Below are 25,453 nucleotides of genomic sequence, written 5' to 3'. Positions count from 1 at the left end.
TTCTTGAATAAAAAAGAAAGTAAAACAATATAAAAACAGCTACATAGAAACTAGTACTTAATGAAAATGAGTAAAATTAACTGTTAAAGGTTAGTACTATTAGTGGAGCAGCAGCACGCACAATCATGTGTGCTTACGGACTGTATCCCTTGCAGACTGTATTGATATATATTGATATATAATGTAGGAACCAGAATATTAATAACAGAAAGAAACAACCCTTTTGTGTGAATGAGTGTAAATGGGGGAGGGAGTTTTTTGGGTTGGTGCACTAATTGTAAGTATATCTTGTGTTTTTTATGTTGATTTAATTTAAAAAAAAAAAAAAAAAAAAAAAAAAAAAAAACGAATCCCGATAATAAAAAAAAAAAACGATACCAATAATATACGATATTGAATTTTAAAGCATTTATCGGCCGATAACATCGGACATCTCTAATAGTTACACATAATAAAAAAACAATGAAACACTAAAAGTAAGTAAAAAATACTTCACTATGTCCACAAAAATACTGCACACTAAATGAACACGGTACGAATAATAAAAGAACAACACTATTCCGACACTAATACTGCACACTAAATAAACACTGTATGAGTAATAAAAGAACAACACTATTCCGACACTAACATTGCACACTCGGCAAAATCCTCCAAGCGAAAATAATGTCATCATGTTTTCTAACCGATACAAATGCAAATAAGTGACTGTAAAATACTGTTATTATAGTATTTCTACTCACACTTACTTCCTCTTTTCCCCACTTCTAGTGTGTCGCCTCTGAGCGGCAGCAGAGGTCTGCAACAGGAAGGACTCCAAAAGGAAGGAACACTGCAGGGAACAAAAGTTCAACAAACAAGTCACTCTCATTTTTCCTGCATGCACACACTTGTTTGTGGAAATGGACATGAGGTCATACTGCAGGAACACACAATTAAAAAGGTACACACACACATTACAGGCTATTTTAATGTTCCTTCTTTCAGCAAGGAGATGATGATGTTCTACTAGGTGGGCTCCATGGCGGGAGTACCTTCAAAGATCAAAAAAGTCAAAGAAATGAGCAAAAAAGTTGGGTAATAAGAGACAAAAAAAGAAAGAAAGTGGTTTGGCTGGCGACGTAGGGCTTTTTCTGTGCGATTCAAACGTGACTAATCAAGAGAAAACTGCTCCACGGCGGGAGACTTTGGGCCAGATGAAAGTGGGAACCCTCCCCTGGCGGCTGTCAGCACTTTTTAATGTCAGCTTGATTGGCGGCCAAGTTTGTCTGCCTCCTCTTTGACAACCGACGGTGTACTAAAAAGGGCAAAATGAGCTGCGTGGCAGTCTACTTGAACTCCATCACGCATGTTCTCATCGGGGATCTATGCGGGCCGATTCCCACCGTCCTTGGGTCGGAACCGCCCGCGTCGACAGCAATTCAACCGTGATTCTTTTCAATGTATGCACGGTTTAGCGCCATAAACAAGTTTAGCAACATCAACACGTTTAGCAACATCAACAAAGTCAATAGTGCGCAATGACTCAACAGAAGCAAAAACTACACTGCAAAACAAGAAAAAAAAACAAGAAAAAAAAAAAAAATTAGGGGTATTTTATTTGAACTAAGCAAAATGATCTGCCAATAGAACAAGAAAATTCGGCTTGTCAAGACTTTCCAAAACAAGTACAATTAGCTAACCTCAATAAACCCCAAAATACCTTAAAATAAGTATATTCTCACTAATAACAAGTGCACTTTTCTTGGTAGAAAAAAAAAAGAGACCTTTTTGCTCAATATGTTGAAAAATAATATTGTTCAAAAACAAGAAAAAAAAGAAAAAAATTAGGGGTATTTTATTTGAACTAAGCAAAATTATCTGCCAATAGAACAAGAAAATTCGGCTTGTCAAGACTTTCCAAAACAATTAATTACAATTAGCTAACCTCAATGAACCCAAAAATACCTTAAAATAAGTATATTCTCACTAATAACAAATGCACTTTTCTTGGTAGAAAAAAAGAGACCTTTTTGCTCAATATGTTGAAAAATAATATTGTTCAAAAACAAGAAAAAAAAAAGAAAAAAATTAGGGGTATTTTATTTGAACTAAGCAAAATGATCTGCCAATAGAACAAGAAAATTCGGCTTGTCAAGACTTTCCAAAACAATTACAATTAGCTAACCTCAATGAACCCAAAAATACCTTGAAATAAGTATATTCTCACTAATAACAAGTGCACTTTTCTTGGTAGAAAAAAAAAGAGAGCTTTTTGCTCAATATGTTGAAAAATAATATTGTTCAAAAACAAGAAAAAAAAGAAAACAATTTGGGGTATTTTATTTGAACTAAGCAAAATGATCTGCCAATAGAACAAGAAAATTCGGCTTGTCAAGACTTTCCAAAACCATTACAATTAGCTAACCTCAATAAACCCAAAAATACCTTAAAATAAGTATATTCTCACTAATAACAAGTGCACTTTTCTTGGTAGAAAAAAAAGAGGGACCTTTTTGCTCAATATGTTGAAAAATAATATTGTTCAAAAACAAGAAAAAAAAGAAAAAAATTAGGGGTATTTTATTTGAACTAAGCAAAATTATCTGCCAATAGAACAAGAAAATTCGGCTTGTCAAGACTTTCCAAAACAATTAATTACAATTAGCTAACCTCGATGAACCCAAAAATACCTTGAAATAAGTATATTCTCACTAATAACAAGTGCACTTTTCTTGGTAGAAAAAAAGAGACCTTTTTGCTCAATATGTTGAAAAATAATGTTGTTCAAAAACAAGAAAAACAAGAAAAAAATTAGGGGTATTTTATTTGAACTAAGCAAAATGATCTGCCTATAGAACAAGAAAATTCGGCTTGTCAAGACTTTCCAAAACAATTACAATTAGCTAACCTCAATGAACCCAAAAATACCTTAAAATAAGTATATTCTCACTAATAACAAGTGCACTTTTCTTGGTAGAAAAAAAAAGAGACCTTTTTGCTCAATATGTTGAAAAATAATATTGTTCAAAAACAAGAAAAAAAAAAAAAAAAATTAGGGGTATTTTATTTGAACTAAGCGAAATGATCTGCCAATAGAACAAGAAAATTCGGCTTGTCAAGACTTTCCGAAACAATTACAATTAGCTAACCTCAATGAACCCAAAAATACCTTGAAATAAGTATATTCTCACTAATAACAAGTGCACTTTTCTTGGTAGAAAAAAAAGAGACCTTTTTGCTCAATATGTTGAAAAATAATATTGTTCAAAAACGAGAAAAAAAATAAAAAAATGAGGGGTATTTTATTTGAACTAAGCAAAATGATCTGCCAATAGAACAAGAAAATTCGGCTTGTCAAGACTTTCCAAAACAATTAATTACAATTAGCTAACTTCAATGAACCCAAAAATACCTTAAAATAAGTATATTCTCACTAATAACAAATGCACTTTTCTTGGTAGAAAAAAAAAGAGACCTAAATGCTCAATATGTTGAAAAATATTCTTAAATGAAGTAAATGCTAGTGCCATTATCTTGACATAATGATATGCGCTCGGCATTACATTTCTTGAAACCAGCAAACTTATACTAAAAACGAATTTATTGTTCTTAATGGAAAGGCAACAAGGCAACCGCTTGTTACTCTCGGGGTCTCCTAGCCGCTCAGGCAAATCATATTGTCTAAAAATGCATTTTTCCATCGATAAAATGACATCATCGCGCCAAGTGCGTGCTCTTTCAGTCAAGTAGTGCGCATATATACATATATCATTTTTTTTTTATTGTAATTTTGAGGAATTTATCTGAATGTGCATGAACTATTTCTGTTCAAAATTGTTTGAAATGTCACATGTTAAAATGTTTAAATATTAACTGTCAGTTTGCTCTACTGTGCCAACTGTACTACTATATGAGTACGTGTTTTCTATTGTTTCATTGAAAATAAAACAGCAAAGTTCATTTGGCCGTCATCCGTTTTAATTATGAGACACAATTGTGTCAAAGTCATGATTTAAAAAATAAATTTAAAAAAAAAAAAAAAAAAAAAAAAGTCATGATTTTTTTGTTCATGCTTGAAATAAGAAATTATTACTTTAAAAAAAGTAGTTTTATACTTGTGAGTGTTGATGACACAGCTTTGCAACACTTGATATTCTAGTTTCAAGCATGTTTTACTCAATATAGGTCATGAAATCTCAGCAACAAGCTGTAATATCTCACTGAGATCATTTTGGACCAAAACCCTTAAAACAAGTAAAACACTCTAAGATAAAATCTGCTTAGTGAGAAGAATTATCTTATCAGACAGAAAATATGAGACCCTTTTGCTCAATATGTTGAAAAATATTCTTAAATGAAGTAAATGCTAGTGCCATTATCTTGACATAATGATATGCACTCGGCATTACATTTCTTGAAACCAGCAAACTTATACTAAAAACTAGTTTATTGTTCTTAATGGAAAGACAACAAGGCAACCGCTTGTTACTCTCGGGGTCTCCTAGCCGCTCAGGCAAATCATATTGTCTAAAAATGCATTTTTCCATCGATAACATGATATCATCGCGCCAAGTGCGTGCTCTTTCAGTCAATTAGTGCGCATATACACCGTATTTTTCGGACTATAAGTCGCAGTTTTTTTCATAGGTTGGCCGGGCTCCAGTGCGACTTATATATGTTTTTTTCCTTCTTTATTATGCATTTTCGGCAGGTGCGACTTATACTACGGTGCGACTTATACTCCGAAAAATACGGTACATATGTAATTTTTTTTAATTGTAATTTTGAAGAATTCATCTGAATGTGCATGAACTATTTCTGTTCAAAATTGTTTGAAATGTCACATGCTAAAATGTTTAAATATTAACTGTCAGTTTACTGTACTGTGCCAACTGTACTACTATATGAGTATGTATTTTTTATTGTTTCATTGAAAATAAAACAGCAGAGTCCATTTGGCTGTCATCTGTTTTAATTATGAGACACAATTGTGTCAAAGTCATGATTTGTTTTTTTCATGCTTGAAGTAAGAAATTATTACTTTAAAAAAGTAGTTTTATACTTGTGAGTGTTGATGACACAGCTTTGCAACACTTGATATTCTAGTTTCAAGCATGTTTTACTCAATATAGGTCAGGGGTGTCCAAACTTTTTCCACTGAGGGCCACACACGGAAAAATTTAAGCATACGGGGGCCATTTTGATATTTTTCATTTTCAAACCTTAACAAAATATATATATATATATATATATATATATATATATATATATATATATATATATATATATATATATATATATATATATATATATATATATATATATATATATATATATATATATATATATATATATATATATATATATATATATATTTGTTTTAACCTTTGGGGCTCACGGGGACCAATCAAGGGTAAAGGGTCTCAGTCATTAAAATGTTAAAAATAAGTCAAATTATTATTATTTTTTTTTTTACAGTAAATCTCTATATCAACATCAGGTTGATATCAAGTAAAAAAACAAAACAGGTTTTATGCCTTTTCTGTCAAAGACAACTTTGTTTTTTATAGTAAAACTGAAATATGCAGTATTTAGTAATTAGAGCCCTAAAATATCAATAATGCAGGACACCATTGATTTGAATTCTTTAGTATTTTTGAGTAATCACAGTGAAAAGTTAAATAAAATCCCACTAAATATATTTGGGATCCAAAAGGTCTCCCACTCATAGAGTGATACATTTTTATTAGTTTTTTTTTACTTTTCACACGTAAATTACAAGATCAACTTCAGATATATCTGTCGATTCTACGTTTGAACTATTATTTTGTTTGTTTTATGCTCTTTTGTCAAATAAAACTTTGATGTTTTTATATGGCAACCACACAATATATGCAATATTTTTTCCACTTTTTTTTAAAGTGACATTTTTTAAGCAATAATTTATTGTTAAAAATAAACAAAGACAAAAGAGAGAAAAAAACAGCCTGCACGGCAGCTTTGTGTCAACATTGCAACTTTTTCTCGTTAGATTTCACCTCATTCCACTGTTTTAAAATGTTTTTTTTTTAATTTTTGCAATACTATAAATTTTGCAATTTTTGCAGAATGTGTGGGGGGGCCGGTAAACGATTAGCTGCGGGCCGCAAATGGCCCCCGGGCCGCACTTTGGACACCTCTGATATAGGTCATAACATCTCAGCAACAAGCTGTAATATCTTACTAAGATAATTTAGGACCAAAACCCTTAAAACAAGTAAAACACTCTAACATAAAATCTGCTTAGTGAGAAGAATTATCTTAACAGACATAAAATAAGCTAATATTACCCTTATTTGAGATATTTAATCTTACTTAGATTTCAGTTTTTGCAGTCTACTTTCTACTATTCATTTGAATCCTTCGGTTTTTGCCCTCAAAGATTGTCCGGGTGGACACATATTCTACAATTTTGCAAACATGAACTCTAGTATCGATCATAAACTGATATTACCCCTGGTGTCGATGCCACCAACTACGGACTCTGACAATGCTGACACACCAACAGTTACTATATTATCACCTCTCTAGCTGTTATTAATCTACTCGTTAATATTAGGTTCAAACACTGATGACATCTAATAATCAGACAAGAAGCAAGGAATCATGCAGAGACAAGAGTTCAATTATAGCTCATGAGGAGACACGTGTTTTGGGCTGTATTCTAGTTACAGATCCAAACTACGTTCTAAAAGTCCAGACCGCATGCTTCCTCTATTTATTTGGAAGGTCCCTGTTACATCACTGAAGCTGTCGCTGAGGGAAGGGGGGTAATCTCGACAACTCCAGTCAGACACAATATATGATTATAGAATAAATAAAAATTAGTTGACGTTGGTGATATCGCCTTGTCTCTGCTCTGTCTGCGTCACGGCGGTGTTCGGCCTTGGCAGCCAGCAGGCCGAGTCTGGACACAACACTTGTCAGCTTTGCACAGATACAAAAATCTAGCTTCAGCACAATAGCTAATAACTATAGCAACGGACGTTAAGCATACTAAAGTTGTGTGATAACTTTACACATAATTATTCTAACAGTTAATTGTATGTTAATATATCTGCTCACTTTGCTAACATCTACACTTCTTCAACTTTACTAAGCACTTATTATTTTGTGTTGTTTTTAGCCGGTTTGCTTAGCTATTAGCACGCCTGACCCTGCTTGCTCTCAGAGTGCAACATGTTTAGCCTTGTTTTAAGATGAATAATGATGATATAATAATGATAGATTGATTATCATTAGCTTAGGGGAGCAGCTACACCAAGAAGGGGATTCCAAATTAGGTTAGGCTACTTTATTAGCACCCGAAGTTAAAGCTAAGGTAAGGTTATTTTGCAGCCAGCAAATTTTTCAGAGTATAAGTCGCTCCGGAGTATATGTCGCACCGGCCGAAAATGCATAATAAAGAAGAAAAAAAAACCATATATAAGTCGCACTGGAGTATAAGTCGCATTTTTTGGGGAAATTGATTTGATAAAACCCAACAGCAAGAATAGACATTTGAAAGGCAATTTAAAATAAATAAAGAATAGTGAACAACAGGCTGAATAAGTGTACGTTATATGAGGCATAAATAACCAACTGAGAACGTGCCTGGTATGTTAACGTAACATATTATGGTAAGAGTCATTCAAATAACTATAACATATAGAACATGCTATACGTTTACCAAACAATCTGTCACTCCTAATCGCTAAATCCCATGAAATCTTATACGTCTAGTCTCTTACGTGAATGAGCTAAATAATATTATTGGATATTTTACGGTAATGTGTTAATCATTTCACACATAAGTCGATCCTGAGTATATAAGTCGCACCCCCGGCCAAACTATGAAAAAAACTGCGACTTATAGTCCGAAAAATACGGTACAAAGAAAGTAACATCTTAGATATGCATAAGAAAGACCTACCACATAACAAGCATCACAAACATTGCCAAGATCACAAACTAGTACATGTACTCAAAGTTCTCCACAATAATGATACAACATATACAATCCCAATCAGATAAGATTTCGGACAAGCCTGTTTAAAACACAAATGGCCCCTTTTGTCGCGGTTTACCTGACACATGACACGTGACGAATTAGGGGGGGGGGGGGTTCACTATCCACTTTAGCCGCCAGACGGAGGTCGAGTGTTAAATATTAAAACATTTTGTGGCACTTCCAACTTTGACCACAGCGTCAGTTGCTATGCTATGTTTCCGGCAGACTGAATAGCAAAATGATTAACCCTTCTCTCTTCCTCTCACGCGAGATCCACCCAGGAATGGGGCCGTATGAATCCCTACGGTACACACCGTGTACGGAGATAAACACTTAGCTGCGAGCTTGTCAGCCATTGACCCCCATTTTTATCAAGTCTTCATTGGCTTCCAGTTAAATTCCGCATTGAGTTTAAGATTTTAGTCCTGAAATTCCGGGCGTTCCATGGTAGGGGCCCTCAGTACATCACTGACTTGCTATGCCCCTACTCTTCAGGGCGCAGCCTCCGGTCTTCAGGCCAGGGTCTTCTAAAGATCCCAAAAATTTGTTTTAAAACCCGTGGAGACCTGGCATTCCAGGCTATAGTTCCCAGACTCTGGAACAACTTGCACCAGACTGTGTTGACATTTTTAAGAAACATTTAAAAACTTCTCTTTTTGGTAAAGTTTTTAGTTAATGCACCTTTTAACTATCAATTTTAATCCACTTTGTATCCTTTTTATCATGTTAAGCCTGTTGTTTTAATTGAATTGTTGTTTTACTTCACCTATGTTTTGTACAGCGCTTTGTGATTTGATCTGTGAAAAGCACTTCATAAATAAAATGTACTTACTTACTTACTGTAAATACAGTATCAGCCAGAGGTGATCGGCATTAAAAGGCATTAATCGATAGTGCACTGCAAAAAGTCAGTGTTCAAAAACAAGAAAAAAATTTTACAAAAATGAGGGTTTTTTTATTTGAACTAAGCAAAATTATCTGCCGATAGAACAAGAAAATTCGGCTTGTCAAGACTTTCCAAAACAAGTAAAATTAGCTAACCTCAATGAACCCAAAAATACCTTAAAATAAGTATATTCTCACTAATAACAAGTGCACTTTTCTTGGTAGAAAAAAAAAAAAAGAGACCTTTTTGCTCAATATGTTGAAAAATATTCTTAAATGAAGTAAATGCTAGTGGCATAATCTTGACATAATGATATGCGCTCGGCATTACATTTCTTGAAACCAGCAAACTTATACTAAAAACTAATTTATTGTTCTTAATGGAAAGGCAACAAGGCAAGCGCTTGTTACTCTCGGGGTCTCCTAGCCGCTCAGGCAAATCATATTGTCTAAAAATGCATTTTTCCATGGATAACATGACATCATCGCGCCAAGTGCGTGCTCTTTTAGTCAATTAGTGCGCATATATAATTGTAATTTTGAAGAATTTATCTGAATGTGCATGAAATATTTCTGTTCAAAATTGTTAGAAATGTCAAATGTTTAAATATTAACTGTCAGTTTGCTGTACTGTGCCAACTGTACTACTATATGAGTACGTATTTTCTATTGTTTCATTGAAAATAAAACAGCAACGTCCATTTGGCTGTCATCCGTTTTAATTATGAGACACAATTGTGTCAAAGTCATGATTTAAAAAAAATAAAAAAATAAAATAAAAATAAATAAAAAAAAGTCATGATTTTTTTGTTCATGCTTGAAATAAGAAATTATTTCTTTAAAAAAGTAGTTTTATACTTGTGAGTGTTGATGACACAGCTTTGCAACAGTTGATATTCTAGTTCCAAGCATGTTTTACTCAATATTGGTAATAAAATCTCAGCAACAAGCTGTTATATCTTACCGAGATAATTTAGGACCAAAACCCTTAAAACAAGTAAAACACTCTAACATAAAATCTGCTTAGTGAGAAGAATTATCTTATCGGACAGAAAATAAGCAAATATCACCCTTATTTGAGATATTTCATCTTACTTAGATTTCACTTTTTGCAGTGTGGCGATTACGTACTTAAAAAAAAAAAATCAGCCAATACTGATCGGCACGTCCCCACTTTGTCTGAAACGGCGTAGGGCAGGGATGTCCAAAGTGCGGCCCGGGGGCCATTTGCGGCCCGCAGGTCATTTTTTAACGGCCCCACGGCCCATTTTAAAATACGATTAAAAAAATTCAAAACATAAAAAGTGTTATGAAAGACCAAACCGGTGAAATGTAACAAGAAAATGTTGCAATGTTTACTCTAATAACACAAAGCTGCCATGCAGGCTGTTTCTTTCTTTAAAAAAATAATAATGAATCAAAATCAATGTTATTATGAATTATTGACCTATCCAAGGCTCTGTCACGCCAAATTTCTTCCCCCCTACTTCCGGGGTCATTTCCTCTTACGTCATTTCCTCTTACGTCATTTCCTCTTACGTCATTGACAGCGATCGATAGCACTTCGGCTTTGACTGCACGTCGCTGGAAGGATACTTGTTTTTTTAAATTTATTTTTATAATATAGCGTTAACAAAACGTCTGTATTAATCGGACAAGTGTTAATCGGACAAATTAACTTGAGGATATTCCTGACTGCACATTTGACTCGTGGACATATGCGGAAATGAATAACGGTGTACAATAAGTTAATTCATTATCAATCAATATTATCAAACTTTATTAAAACTAAATGTATTCAGAAAAATTCATTTTTTTTTAGTTCTCTGTTCGCTGTCTGTTCGCTGTCAATGACGTAAGAGGAAATGACGTAAGTAAAAGGAAATGACGTAAGAGGAAATGAACCCGGAAGTAAATGGGGGTTGGGGGGAGGTTTTTGTAAGGGGAAGAAATTTGGCGTGACAGCTCCAATTACGTCATATTAAATATTGCACTTTGAGATATTTTTTGGGGAAAATGTTGCATATTTTGTGTTTGCCATATAAAAAATGTAGCTTTTTAAAAAAATTTTTTTTTAAAAGAAGGGCCTAAAACGAACAAAAAAAAACCATAAACAACAATACAACGTATAATTGATGGATAGATCTGAAGTTGATCTCGAGATTATTGTGTTAAAAGTAAACAGTAAAAAAAATTTGTAATTTATTTTTTAACACTTTAATGAGTAGGACCCTTTTGGTTCCCCAATAATTTTTGTGTGATTTGTTTTTAAGTGTCATTCCTCAAAAAATAATAATGAATGAGTTATTGACCTTTTTAAGGCTCCAATTATTATATAATCTGAAATATTCCTCTTAAAAATGTTATTGGGTGAAAATATTGCATATTTTGTGTTTTTTCCATAAAAAAAACTGGGTTTTCTTTGACAAAAAGAGCATACAACTTAAATCTTTAAAAACGTTATATTGACAGATAGACCTAATGTTGATCTAGATATAATAATACTGAATAATGACACATTTTAAATATTTTTTGGACCAAAACCCTTTGGGGTCAAGCCTGAGTGGAGGCCTTAATGTATATTTTTTATACATATATTGTATTGGTTTTTAAAATTAAAAAAAATATCAAAATGGCCCCCGCTTGCTTTGATTTTTCTGTGTGCGGCCCTCAGTGGAAAAAGTTTGGACACCCCCGGCGTAGGGAGAAGCAATGTCCGTCCACCTCCCGCGTTTATGACCTCACAGACGACACGCTGTCGTTGTGTACTTCTCGTCGCACGCGCGGGAGTTTGTCGTGCTTTACAGCCTGTGTTGACTTCCTCACCTCCCGCGGTGCGTCTTATTACACGGAAGTGATGTACACCGTTGTAGGTTCCATGTCCAAAACAGTCATCTTTAGCCTTTACAAAGCGCCGTAATTGAACGGAGCCGTGATCTTTTTCTAGCCTGTAGTTATTTGAGCAGGTAAATGACACAACAACAACTAAACAAAAAAAAAAAATTGAAATGTACCTCATACCCCCCCCGCCGCCGCCTCCTCCTCCTTCGCCACCCGCCCACATTCTCATTCCAGCAAAAGGTCAGAAATTCAATCACCACGGCGCTCTCCGGCTATAACAATATATGTATGGGAAAAAGGGCTACGAGATGGTCGGCAAATTCCTGGGCTGCCTGTGGTCATTTTGCCAAGAACAGAGGCGTCTCTCACGGCAGTTATCCATTAATCCTGACAACACATTCTTTTATTCACCACTCATTTTGGGACGGTTTCTCCTCTTATTATTTTTTTTTTCAGCCTGCAGCTCAGCACTAATTTAGACATCACTCCCACGCATATTTAACATGACTACTTTTGAATTGTGGAACATGTTGGCTTGTCTTATTATTAATAATAATAATACTAATAATAGATTTTATTTGTAAAAAGCACTTTACATTGAGTAAATAACCTCAAAGTGCTACAGTGTATTAAAAAAATAAAAAGATAGTAAAAAATTAAAAAAAATAAAAACTACAACAGCCAATTAGCTAAAACTAGTATGCATATATCTAAAAAAAAGTTTTTTTTAAAAGGAAGGGTTTTTAAGCCTTTTTTAAAAGCATCCACAGTCTGTGGTGCCCTCAGGTGGTCAGGGAGAGCGTTCCATAGACTGGGAGCGGCGGAGCAGAAAGCCCGGTCTTGCATTGTTCGTAGCTTTGTCCTCGGAGGTTAAAATCAATGCTTATTCTCAGGGCCGGCCCGTGGCATAGGCCGTATAGGCAAATGCTAAGGGCGCCGTCCATCAGGGGGCGCCACGCCAGTGCCACAAATGTTGGAGGAAAAAAAAAAAAAAAAAAAAAAAAGTTGGTACTATTATTTCTAAATACATAAAATAATCACACGTTAATTAAAATGCAAAGTAAAGCCTATTTAATAGAAATATTATTTGTTACAAAATTACGATGCCCCTCCCCCGGCACGGTGCGCCCCCTCCCTTCCCGTATCATGACTCTTTTTGGACGTCACCACATAAAAAAAATCAACACAAGATTTCAAAACGGCCAAAACTGTCAGGTGCCCAGGGAAGAAAAAAAGAGAAAAGAAGAGGAGAAACGAGAAAAAGACAGAGGTAGCAGGTAGGTAACGTTAGCCTACATGAAATTATTTGTCTGTTACAGAATGTGATAGTAACCTGGCTTTTTAGCATTAAGCTAATGTTACATGATTCGGCAATTGCTAATCAATACATAGCTAGTTCTGTTTTAACGTCCGGTTAATATTGTGGAGGGGGCTAAATTGTTATGGAAAATAATAATGTAACGTTAGGTAATTACAGTACTCCCTGGTGTACAGTAATTTGTAAGTCATTCTAGTTAATGCAATATTAAAAAGCACAAATAGAGAACTCTGTAGGATCCCCTTTTTTGTAATATAGTTGTTAAAGTCATACTGGTTTGATATCTTGTTTTGTGCAGTGCCTTATTTATATTGTATTTTTAATTTATTTTATGCAACTTGTTGACATGTTTTATTTTGTGTTTATGTATGTAAAAAATATTGTATTTCATATATTCATTTTTAATTTTTTGTATTCATTTATTTATCCATATTTTTTTTTTATCTTGTTAACTATTCTGATTGTTAATTTGCTTTCTTTAAGTAAAAAAAAGGTCAAAGACAAAGCTATTCGGTTTCTTGTGAGTATATACACTTCACTGCCGATGTGGGGGGGCGCCACCTAAAATCTTGCCTAGGGCGCCAGATTGGTTAGGGCCGGGCCTGCTTATTCTTTAACACCTGCAGTATTTGTGGATATTTTTCCTTTGATTTTTAAATTCGCTGTGTTTAAGAAAAACATTACTGAAAGGCATCAGTCAATTTTACGTTTTACTAAGTATTTCATAAGTTTTAAAGACACATTTGTGCAATAAGCACTCCAGGGGCCTGGGGCCCATTGTTGGGCCGTGAGCGCCACTGAGGGGGTCGCCCAAAAAAAACTCTGTTTCTCAGCTGTCCTTAAAGGCCTACTGAAAGCCACTACTACTGACCACGCAGTCTGATAGTTTATACATCAATGATGAAATCTTAACATTGCAACACATGCCGATACGGCCCGGTTAGATTAGTAAAGCGCAATTTTAAATTTCCCGCGAAATATTCTGCTGAAAACGTCTCGGTGTGATGACGTTTGCGCGTGACGTCACGGATTGTAGCGGACATTTTGGGACAGCATTGTGGCCACTATTAAGTCGTCTGTTTTCATCGCAAAATTCCACAGTATTCTGGACATCTGTGTTGGTGAATCTTTTGCAATTTGTTTAATGAACAATGGAGACAGCAAAGAAGACAGCTGTAGGTGGGAAGCGGTGTATTAGCGGCCGGCTGCAGCAACACAAACACGTAGAAAACTGGGACAACAGAGACTCTTACCAGGAGGACTTTGAGTTGGATACGCGCTACCGTGAGTACGCAGCTTGCCCGTACGTGCGTGCCGCTATGTGCATGTCACGTACGTAACTTTGGGGACTTTGGGGAAATATATGTGCTGTATGAACTTTGCGGAGGTGAACGGTACTTTGGGCTGTGGGATTGAGTGTGTTGTGCGGGTGTTTGATTTGTATTGGCGGGTTATATGGACGGGAGGGGGGAGGTGTTTGTTATGCGGGATTAATTTGTGGCATATTAAATATAAGCCTGGTTGTGTTGTGGCTAATAGAGTATATATATGTATTGTGTTTATTTACCGTTTTAGTCATTCCCAGCTGAATATCAGGTCCCACCCGCCTCTCACAGCATATTCCCTATCTGAATCGCTTCCACTGCCCTCTAATCCTTCACTCTCACTTTCCTCATCCACAAATCTTTCGTCCTCGCTCAAATTAACGGGGTAATCGTCGCTTTCTCGGTCCGAATCGCTCTCGCTGCTGGTGGCCATGATTGTAAACAATGTGCAGATGTGAGGAGCTCCACAACCTGTGACGTCACGCTACTTCCGGTACAGGCAAGGCTTTTTTATCAGCGACCAAAAGTTGCGAACTTTATCGTCGATGTTCTCTACTAAATCCCTTCAGCAAAAACATGGCAATATCGCGAAATGATCAAGTAGGACACATAGAATGGACCTGCTATCCCCGTTTGAATAAGAACATCTCATTTCAGTAGGCCTTTAAGGGCCGCAGCGGTACTCAGTTGTAATACACTCTTCTACCACTTGTGGCAGTAATGAAAACATCAAACAAACAAAGTAAGTCTTGAGCTAAAGTCATAGAAGTGAAGTTTATTAAGCTAAACAATTATGACTAAAGTGGTGAAGCTGTATTTTCATTTCCAATTGGATTTTATTGGCAGTTTATTTTGAATATGTATAAAGTTTAATATGATTGTGCATATTTTCATTTTTATTTCACCTTTTAACCATCAATTTGTATCCACTTTGTATTAATTTTATCATGTTGCCCCTGTCGTTTTAATTGAATTGTAGTTTTAGTTCACCTATGTTTTGTACAGCGCTTCGTGATTTGATCTGTGAAAAGCACTTTATAAATAAAATGTACTTACTTACTTACTGTAAATACGATATCAGTCAGAGGTGATCGGTATTAAAAGGCATTAATCGATGGTGGCGATTACGTACTTTTTAAAAAGAATCAGCCAATACTGATCGGTGGTCGATCCATCGGCCCGTCCCCACTTTGTCTGAAAAGGAGTAGTAAGAAGCAACGCTTATTTAATCCTACTCATTTCCTACTTCACAGCAATTACAAATACACATGTTCACTTCCTGTTCTCAATTTGTCCACAGTTGACGTCAAATCCCTCCAAATACAAGTTATCTTCATAAATATTTCAGTCAGTTATAATTCACCTAATTATAATTATATAATTTTCAATAAGTTCAAGACATGTATCATAATTCTTCTCCTTTGTACTTTGTGAACACATGTGAATGAACCAGATTCTTAAACTGGATCATATTAGTACATTGTTTGACTTATTTGCTTAATACAAGTTTTTGATAAACATACAGTATTTATTATTAATTTAGTTAATTTATTTTAACACATCATATGTAGAATATATTTAGTTAGAGTCCCTTCTCATGCAGTATATTTGTTTAGTAGTTATTTTGTCATATCAGCCCGAACTAAGCCTACGGTTTATGTGTTAAGTAAATAATAATCTTTGTGATTAACACATGGTTTCATACCTTTGATAAGGTTGTAAACCGGATACTGGATATTGTGTTGAAGTTTGGGGAAATGTTTATAAAACAAACATAGACCCAATAAATAAACTTCAAAAAAGGGTCATTAGAATAATACACAAAGTGTGCAACCATGAACATACCAATCCATTATTTATAAGTTCTAATGTGTTAAAATTTTCAGAGATTGTGTTTCTCAACTGGTTCCGGTCGTACCTAACCGACAGCTCCTTTACCACATGGGGTCCCCCAGGGCTCAATCCTTGCCCCAATCTTTTTTGCGCTTTACCTTCTCCCCCTTGGTTCTATTTTTAGGAAGTACGGTATTGCATTTCATTTTTATGCCGATGATTGCCAGATTTATTTTCCCATGGCACAAAATAACACGGTTCAACGTCTTATTGACTGCCTGCACGACATCAAAGCCTGGCTTTCAGCTAACTTCCTGAGCCCAAATGAAGACAAAACAGAAGTTATGTTGTTCGGTCCAAGTCGCTCCACCTCCCCAACGTTGACCTCTGCACTCTGACCCCGTATCTCAGCGACGGTGTCACAAACCTGGGGGTAAAGTTCGACTCGGATTTTAAATTCGAAAAACAAATCAGCAGCGTCGTTCAAAAAAGCTTTTATCAATTACGCCAAATAGCGAAAGTGAAACCGCTTCTATCAGGACATGATCTCGAGAAATTAATCCACGCCTTTATCTCGAATCGTTTAGTCTACTGCAATGCCCTGTATGTAGGCATTAGCCAGGCCTCGCTCGCCCGCCTGCAGCTCGTGCAGAACTCTGCTGCTCGTCTGCTAACACAGACCCGCAGACGTGAGCACATCACCCCTATATTAGCGGCCCTTCACCGGCTCCCTGTGCGTTACCGAATCAACTTTAAACTCCTTTTATTTGTTTTTAAATGTCTAAACAACCTCGCGCCAACATATCTCTCCGACTTCCTTCAGCCTTACTGCCCCACCCGATCCCTAAGATCAGCCGATCAGCTGCTACTAACGGCCCCTGACACAAGGCTGAAGCTTAGAGGTGACAGGGCTTTCGCCGCTGCTGCTCCCAAGCTCTGGAACGACCTACCTCTGAGTGTTAGATAAGCCTCCTTTTTAAATCTCTCTTAAAAACATACTTTTATTCCATGGCTTTTAACACTGAGTGATATCCATCCTGCAATGGCGCCCCATAATACACCTGCTGTGAACCTGTTTTTATGTTTTATTCATTTTATTTATTTATTTTTTATCGTGTTCTGTTTGTGTTGTGTTGTGTTTGCTCGGTACTTGTATTATCTTTTAACCTGCCCATTGTACAGCACTTTGGCTACCCCTGTGGTGAATTTTAAATGTGCTTTATAAATAAAGTTGATTTGATTCTAAAAACAATGGAAATTATGTCTCGAGTAAAGAACAACAGCCTTCCAGCTAGTATTCTTAGGTTATTTGAATTAAGAGGAGAAAACTATAATTTACGGGGGATGTTGATTTTTGAAATAGGTAAAGTAAGAAGGAATATAAAATACAAATGTATTTCAGTTTTAGGAGTTAAATGGTGGGACAAGCTCAGTGATGAGTTGAAGACATGTAGTTCTTTGTTAAGGTTTAAGAAAACCTTGAAAGGTGAAATAATTGAAAATTATAAAATATAGTAACAATTACTTGTTGTTCCAGGCAATATAATTTTCAGTGAATGTGTAGGATAGGCAAATATAATTTTTTGGCTACAGCCTATTCCTTTTTCGGTCATTCTTTTTCTTTTCTTTTCTTTTTGTGTGTAAATGTGTATGATTGTTAAATATGTCTCATCTGTACTGTTAAACTGACCACAGAAAAATGGTTGATGGTGACTGAAATAAACTTATTTCATTCAATAAAAATATTGAATTTTATTAGAATAAAGTGTTAATATTTGAGTGGGCCTTACCCTCTGTAGAGAAACAATTGAACCTCGAGGTTAAAATGGTTAAGAACTCCATGGATTGCATTGATTCTCAAACTGTGGTGGCTCTATCTAGTGGTACGCCAAATAAATCTATAAATGTGCTGAATTTAGAGTACCGTAATTTCCGGACTATAAGCCGCTACTTTTTCCCCTCGTTCTGGTCCCTGCGGCTTATACAAGGGTGCGGCTTATATACGGCCTGTTCTTCTCCGACACCGACGAAGAGGATTTCGGTGGTTTTAGTACGCAGGAGGAAGACGATGACACAATGATTAAAGACTGATTTTTCATATACCGGTAGGCTGGTTATTTTGATAACGTACAGGCGAGCACTTTGTATTACTTTGCACCGTTGTATTATTTGTACTCTGCACGAATGCTGTTCGCCATGTCAAAGATATGAAAGTTTGATTGAATGATTGAAAGATTTATTGTTAATAAATGGGACGCTTTGCGTTCCCAAACAGTCATCTCTGTTCCGACAATCCCCTCCATGGTAGCAGGAACCCCTATATACTACGGTAATTACACATCAAAACCCTGCGGCTTATAGTCGGGTGCGGCCTATATATGGAGCAATCTGTATTTTCCCCTAAATTTAGCTGGTGCGGCTTATAGTCAGGTGCGGCTTATAGTCCGGAAATTACGGTATCTTGTTCATGATGGTTGTGTGTAATGTTAAATATACTTGTAAAATAAAGAATCGGCCTTGTTTTGAATGAATGCCTAGGCCTACTACGCTACTGTATTTTATTGTTGGTCATCAGGACGGTAGGTGGAGAGCCAAGTGTTTTACGAGGTGGTACTTGGTGAAAAAAGTTGGAGAACCACTACTCTAGTGTTAGCATAATACGCGATTTGCCATATTAGTCATGTGATGTCATGACAAATTGTGCTATCACAGAAACCCAACACAAAAATGTATTGGTTGTGTACCGTTTGTGTGTGTTTACTTTTAGAGGTGGGTAGACCAGTGTTTTTCAACCTTTTTTGAGCCAAGGCACATTTTTTTGCGTTGAAAAAATTCGTAGGCACACCACCAGTAGAAATCATTAAAAAACGAAACGTCGCAATTGTTGGATATGACTTTAAAGCATAACCAAGCATGCATCACTATAGCTCTTGTCTCAAAAGTAGGTGTACTGTCACCACCTGTCACATCACGCCCTGACTTATTTTTAGTTTTTTGCTGTTTTCCTGTGTGTAGTGTTTTAGTTCTTGTCTTGCTCTCCTATTTTGGTGGCTTTTTCTCTTTTTTTGGTATTTTCCTGTAGCAGTTTCATGTCTTCCTTTGAGCGATAGTTCCCGCATCTACTTTGTTTTAGCAATCAAAATTATTTCAGTTGTTTTTATCCTTCTTTGTGGGGACATTGTTGATTGTCATGTCATGTTCGGATGTACATTGTGGACGCTGTCTTTGCGCCACAGTAAGTCTTTGCTGTCGTCCAGCATTCTGTTTTTGTTTACTTTGCAGCCAGTTCAGTTTTAGTTTCGTTCTGCATAGCCTTCCCTAAGCTTCAATGCCTTTCCTTAGGGGTACTTACCTTTTGTTTATTTTTGGTTTAAGCATTAGATATCTTTTTAATGGTACTTACACTACAACAGTAGTTGGCACCTGCCAGAGAAACTCTACTACAGCATGTACTACAAATTAATGTTAGCATAAGCCCAGCTAAAATGTAAAAAAAATAAATACAATTTATTGCAACATATTTTCTCTTGTTAGAAGTGGAATTATTGTAGGCTGAAACGTGAAAACAAGCAGACATGATTTAAATGTTCTTTTCCGTGGTTTGTAAAGTAAACATTGAAGAGTTGTGCTGCCTTGTTTGACCTCGACTTGTTACGGTGCGGTCATGTGATGGCCAGGCGCCGTTTGATTGGTGAAATGGGAGTCAGAAGTCACTCGTGCATACGCCGGATTGGTGAAACAAAGTCATGCTGGAAGAAGTCTCTCCAACATGGCAAACAATTAGTTTTTTTGCAAAGCTGTAATGAATCAGATGGTTAACAAATAAGATGATGATATAAAAATGAATGGAATTCGGTGTAAAATTTCTTCTTCTCAAAATGCTCAGGTAAAAGTAAGATGTATGTTTCATTAAATCTACTCCGACAAGTACAGTTTATACTAAAAGTTAGTGAAGTAAATGTAACGGATTAAACGTAGTGCGTTACTGCACCTTTGTTTACTTTATACCAACTAAGTCTAACTTCATAACATATATGTTTGTAATGTTCACATATTATTTAATACTGGTATTAATTGGTGTAACATTAGACTTAGTTATATATATATTTGTTATTATTATGACTAAACTCTGAAAAAAAAAAAAAATCCATATTTCAACCCCAATATTACATTTGATTGTTATATTTAAGATTTAGTTGAAAACATTTTTTTTTTTTAATATTACAACATAATTCTCAATCATTCTTTTCTTGTAATATTACTATTTATGTTCATATAATTTAGGCTTTGCATGCAATTTTGTCTGGTAATAAGATTAAAATCTACAAAAAGACGACCCATTTCTACCACAATATTTACATTAATTCTCATAGTTTTTAGCTTTTAAAACAATCTTTGTGGTACGGCAATTACATTCTCACACATCACATTTTTTTTATGGTGATATTACCATTTGTTTTCATAAAATGTTAAGATTTTTTTTTTTTTAATATAGGAACAAATACTACAAAAATATCTATAGTTTTACAATTAACTCTTATAATATTTCAACTCTTATTTTCAGTTTTTGGTTGTTGTAATATTATAAATACATTTTCACAACAAAAAGTGTTTGGTTTATTATAATTTATTCTTATATGATAACATTTTTTGATTAGTTTTATCTTAAGTTAAAACTTCAGTTTCTTAACATATGGATGCTGGTTCTGTAAAAGGAAGATTTAAAAAAATAATAATAATAGTTTTGTAATATTACTATTTATGTTCATAATATTTAATCTTTACATGCAATTTTGTTTAATAATAAGATTCAAATCTACAAAAAGACGACACATTTCTACCACAATATTTAAATTAATTCTCATAATTTTTAGCTCTTAAAAAAATATTTTGTGATACGGCAATTACATTCTCACACATCCCATTTTTTTCCATGGTGATATTAACATTTGTTTTCAGAAAATTTAAAGATTTATTTATTTATTTTAGGAACAAAAAATCCATAGTTTTACAGTTAACTCTTATAATATTTCAACTCTATTTTCAGTTTTTGGTTGTTGTAATATACATACATTTTCACACAACAACAAAAAAGTGTTTGGTGGTATTATTATTTATTCTTATAATAACATTTTTTGATTAGTTTTATCTTAAATTAAAACTTCAGTTTCTTAACATATGGATGCTGGTTCTGTAAAAGGAAGATTTAAAAATAATAATAATAATTTTGTAATATTACTATTTATGTTCATAATATTTAGGCTTAAATGCAATTTTGTTTAATAATAAGATTATTATTATTAATATTATTAATGGTGATATTACCATTTGTTTTCAGAAAATTTTAAGATTGTTTTTTTCAATTTTAGGAACAAAAAATCCATAGTTTTACAATTAACTCTTATAATATTTAAACTCTATTTTCAGTTTTTGGTTGTTGTAATAGTATAAATACATTTTTCACACAACAACAAAAAGTGTTTGGTGGCATTATTATTTATTCTTATGATAACATTTTTCGATTAGTTTTTTCTTTTTTTCTTTTTTTTTCATTTTATTGTTATTGACATCCAGCATCAGACATTCCTATCCATTACATCATATTCACATACATCATATATCTGTTGTCTGCCCTAAATGTCAAAATATTTTTTGTTTAAATCCTAACCATCCTCCCAAAAAAAGAAAGAAACAGCAAAAAAAAAAAAAAAAGTAGTATCTACAAATACATCAATTAAATACACAAAAAAAAGAAATAATAATACATTAATAATAATAATAATCAGAAATAAAATGAAAATATATATATTAGTTTTTTCTTAAATTAAAACTTCAGGGTGGTTCCTTAAATAATGCTAGATGCCTACTACAACAATAGAGGCATATACCACAATTGGAAGAGGTCAATAATAAAATGTGATTATTATTTGTATACTCTGTGTTGCTTATTAGGCATGTTCACCATAACCATCACCATGTTATTTGGCAAAAAATAGCAACACGCTGACATCATAATGTTTTACTTTCATCCTCTTTGCTGCACTATCTTCAACTTTGGGAATGTATTTCTTCCCAGCAGCCACATTGTTTCACATTAGAGAATGTGTTATGTGTGATATAGTAACAACTCCGGTTAGCGTCCGCCGAGAAACAGAAGCGGTGGAGGGGTTTTAGTCGCCCGGGTGGGTGAGTTTGGGTGCTTCGGGGGAGTGAGGGGAGGCAAATGGAGGAAGTGAAGTTGGGTTGAAATAAACAGCCTCATTAATGCTCTGTCACAGCCTTCATTGGACTCCACCAACAGGCGGCGGCAATATGAGGAGACATAATGGAAAATGACTAGAAAGTCAACTAATACACACGTTTAAGGTCCGGGGGGGGGGGGATTGTATTGTTGTGTGTTTTATTATTATCATTATAGGGTCAGGAGGTGGTTAGGTCAAAAAATACTGACTAGTAATGAAACATTCTCATTCAATGCAACAATAGTGGCTTAAAAAGGGAAATAATCTCTTTTTCTTACTATCTTTTTATTCTTACTAGCTGTGTTGCTTGCAGAGGGCATTTTAAAAGCCTTTTGCATCTATTACCTTGCACTGGGTAAATACCTAATGCTGGAAACATTTGTCAATGTATGCAGCTGGCTGAACAGAATAGATTATTAGGAAGTGTGTGTGTGTGTGGTGGGGGCGCGCACACACACACACACACACACACACACACACACACACACACACACACACACACACACACACAGACACACACACACACACACACACACACACACACACGGACACACACACACACACATTCTTGTATTTGTTACCTTCTTTAGACCTCCGAAAAATGCCCGCCTCTTTAGGACCACCCTTTCTAGATATATAAAGATGTGTATTTACAACATTGATAATATATACATACCATGCAAATATAAAAAAAGCTTGTTGTGAAAAATTGAGTTGGAATTTTACAAGAAAAAGGTCACAATTTCACAAGAAAAACTTACAATTTTGGCAGTATTATAATAAAAGTGGTAATTTTACTCAACGCAAGTCAAAATTTTACAAGAAAAACTGAACATTTGTGCAATAGTATGATAAAAGTTGGAATTTTACTGAATAACAGTCGCAATTTTACAAGAAAAAGCTTAACATTTTGGCAATTTTATGAAAAGAGTCGTAATTTTACTCTCCAAAAGTCACAATTTTATGAGAAAACATTAAAATTTTGGCAATAATGTAATGATAATCAGAATTTTAGTTGGAAAAATTATGACCAAAGTCATAATTTTACTCCAAAAAAAATGTCACTATTTTACAAGGGCCACAAAAAAATTGGCAATATTGTGATAAAAGTCAGAATTTTATAGGACGAATGTCCCCATTTTGCATTAAAAAGTAATAATTTTACGTTAAAAAGTAATCATTTTACGAGAAAATATTGCAATATTACAGAAACAAAAAGAATATGAGAAATTGTTCCCAATTTTATAAGAAAAAGTCGACTCATTGTGATAAAAGACTGCTTTTAGTTTTTATTTGCAATTGTTTTTTAATCTTCATGTATGTCTCTATATACAGTACATATTTATTTGCTTTTTTTTCATTCATTTTGGCCAAAGGGGGCGCATTTCAATTTCTTACACACACTTGTTATTTCATATGTTGACCAGAGGGGGAGCACTTATAAAACCGACACACAGTCAAATTGAAAAATCCCTCCTTTTCGGGACCACCCTCATTTTGAATGCTTTCACCACCAGGGGTGCAAATGAGACATTCTCTATTAGATGCAATGGTTTTCCGTATTAGGACCATGATTTATGTACTAACTTGTTCACCGGTTCTCATATGGACGGTACTTTTCCTTGTTGACGTTTCAAGAAGGGTAGAAATACAAGAACACACACGCATTCTTGTATTTGTTACCTTCTTTAGACCTCCGAAAAATGCCCGCCTCTTTAGGACCACCCTTTCTAGATATATAAAGATGTGTATTTACAACATTAATAATATATAAATACTATGGAATTTCACAAAAAAAAAGTCACAATTTCAAAAGAAAAACTTAGAATTTTGGCAGTATTATAATGAAAGTCGCAATTTAACTCAAATCAAGTCAAAATTTTACAAGAAAAACTGAACATTTGTGCAATAGTATGATAAAAGTTGGAATTTTACTGAATAACAGTCGCAATTTTACAAGAAAAAGCTGAACATTTTGGCAATTTTATGAAAAGAGTCGTAATTTTACTCGACAAAAGTCACACATTTTATGAGAAAACTTTAAAATTTTGGCAATAATGTAATAATAATCAAAATTTTAGTTGGAAAAATTATGACCAAAGTCATAATTTTACTCCAAAAAAATGTCACTATTTTACAAGGACCACAAAAAAATTGGCAATATTGTGATACAAGTCAGAATTTTATATGACAAATGTCACCATTTTGCATGAAAAAGTAATAATTTTACGAGAAAATATTGCAATATTACAGAAACAAAAAGACTATGCGAGATTGTTCCCAATTTTAGAAGAAAAAAGTCGACACATTGTGAGAAAAACACTGCTTTTAGTTATTTTTTTTATTTTTTTTAATTTGCAATTGTTTTTTAATCTTCATGTATGTCTCTATATACAGTACATACTGTATTTATTTGATTTTTTTTTTTCATTCATTTTGGCCAAAGGGGGCGCATTTCAATTTCTTACACACACTTGTTATTTCATATGTTGACCAGAGGGGGAGCACTTTTAAAACCGGCAAACAGTCAAATTGAAAAATCCCTCCTTTTCGGGACCACCCTCATTTTGAATGCTTTCCCCACCAGGGGTGCAAATGAGACATTCTCTATTAGATGCAATGGTTTTCCGTATTGGGACCATGATTTCGGGCCTAACTTGTTCACCGGTCCTCGTATGGAAGGTAGTTTTCCTTGTTGGTGTCTCAAGAAGGGTAGAAATACAAGAACACACACACACACACACACACACACACACACACACACACACACACACACACACACACACACACACACACACACACACACACACACACACACACACACACACACACACACACACACACGTGCATTCTTGTATTTGTTACCTTCTTTAGACCTCAGAAAAATGCCCGCCTCTTTAGGACCACCCTGTCTAGATATATAAAGATGTGTATTTACAACATTAATAATATATACATACTATGCAAATATAAAAAAAGCTTGTAGTGAAAAATGAGT

At 34.6% G+C, this 25,453-nt stretch overlaps 1 long non-coding RNA gene across 1 annotated transcript in view; it reads right to left on the bottom strand.

Moving 5' to 3' along the window:
* Positions 1 to 742: 742 nt before the first annotated feature.
* Positions 743 to 25,453, bottom strand: part of LOC133657112 (uncharacterized) — a 206,742-nt gene continuing 182,031 nt past the window's right edge. The window contains exon 5 of the long non-coding RNA XR_009827227.1: positions 743 to 832. This is a non-coding gene — a long non-coding RNA (uncharacterized LOC133657112). The remainder of the gene's footprint in view (positions 833 to 25,453) is intronic.

This window comes from Entelurus aequoreus, linkage group LG09 (assembly GCF_033978785.1).
Source record: "Entelurus aequoreus isolate RoL-2023_Sb linkage group LG09, RoL_Eaeq_v1.1, whole genome shotgun sequence".
In the NCBI taxonomy this organism is placed as follows: domain Eukaryota; kingdom Metazoa; phylum Chordata; class Actinopteri; order Syngnathiformes; family Syngnathidae; genus Entelurus; species Entelurus aequoreus.
This window is presented reverse-complemented; position numbering and strand designations above follow the sequence as displayed.